At 37.6% G+C, this 1,391-nt stretch overlaps 1 protein-coding gene across 1 annotated transcript in view; it reads left to right on the forward strand.

The window, feature by feature from the left end:
• Window positions 1–1,391, forward strand: part of LOC106870246 (serine/arginine repetitive matrix protein 1) — a 50,848-nt gene that overhangs the window by 3,369 nt on the left and 46,088 nt on the right. The window lies entirely within an intron of this gene.

A 1,391-nucleotide genomic window follows, 5' to 3' on the forward strand; every position in this document is an offset into this window, starting at 1 on the left:
ACACAAAAATGCACATGATGCAGCTATATAAAGGCCGGAATTTTGAATTATCGGTAGCAAGTTCAACATCAATTGTTCTGAAGTTCCATTCTTGTTTCATAGAACCAGTGATGAATGTGCGGTTAAGAACGTCGCTATGCAAACCCATGTGTTCGATACCAAATCGTAACGCGCGCACACAAACACACACATCTAACCACGTATATATACATATATGTATACATATATATAGACATTGAAATATAGAAACATATACAAAGGAATGTATGCAAAGATACACACACACACACACACACACACACACACACATATATATATATACGTGAGTGTTTGTGTGTGTACCTTGAGTGAAAATGAGTGCATGTACATGTAAAGAGACGCATATGAATACACAGGTGCACAGTGTTATATGCACATGTATAGACATAAAAATTGAAGGACACCAATGATAACTGCATGGCATGTAGGATTAGCCCTGGCATTAACTGTAGAACGCGAAACGTAGTTTACAGCATAAGATGCATAAAAGGTGCTTGTAAAGACATGAACATGACATACATAGAGGAGACATTTAGGAGCATTGTGGAACGACTAAATGAACATTTATAACGACAAAAAACAGTCCTCCATACTCTACCAACATGCCAAGGACCAACATGGAGGTAACCTGGGTCAACTTAACATCCACATTTTGTCCAAGCACCCAAAGGACCCAACACTCAGACAAATACGGGTGTACGTCATCATAAATGAAACTTCCCTAATACTAAATAGGAAATATACATAGTAGATATCATACCCCCTACCCACAGTTTACACAGGTAGAGTAGAATAGTTAGTGGGCTGTTATGTAGATAGATGTGTGGGTGTGTATATATATTGTATGCACATGTATACAAGCATATGGATATGAAAAGAAACAGAACAACATACAGACGGATAGGTACATAGGTTATATGAACAGACAAGCACACATACGCAAATGAAGACCGAAACACATGAACATATATACACACACACTTTACTTCACACAAGGACACATATAGAGACACACGTCCACACATATAGAGATGCAATCCATACATGCAAACACGGTAGATAATTGCAAAACACGCACATACATAAAAACACATGAATATGCAGAATACATGCATACAAATGTACGCACATAAATAAATACATATGCACATACATGCATACACACACATGTATACATACATACACACACACACACACACACACATACATACATACATACATACATACATACATACATACATACTTGCATGCATGTATAGGCACACACACACACACACACTGATCCACACACATGCGCACAAACAAAAAGGAACGCAGTGTGAGTAACGGACTGAGTCAAGACTATTAAAAAG

This window comes from Octopus bimaculoides, chromosome 3, assembly GCF_001194135.2.
Source record: "Octopus bimaculoides isolate UCB-OBI-ISO-001 chromosome 3, ASM119413v2, whole genome shotgun sequence".
Classification (NCBI taxonomy): domain Eukaryota; kingdom Metazoa; phylum Mollusca; class Cephalopoda; order Octopoda; family Octopodidae; genus Octopus; species Octopus bimaculoides.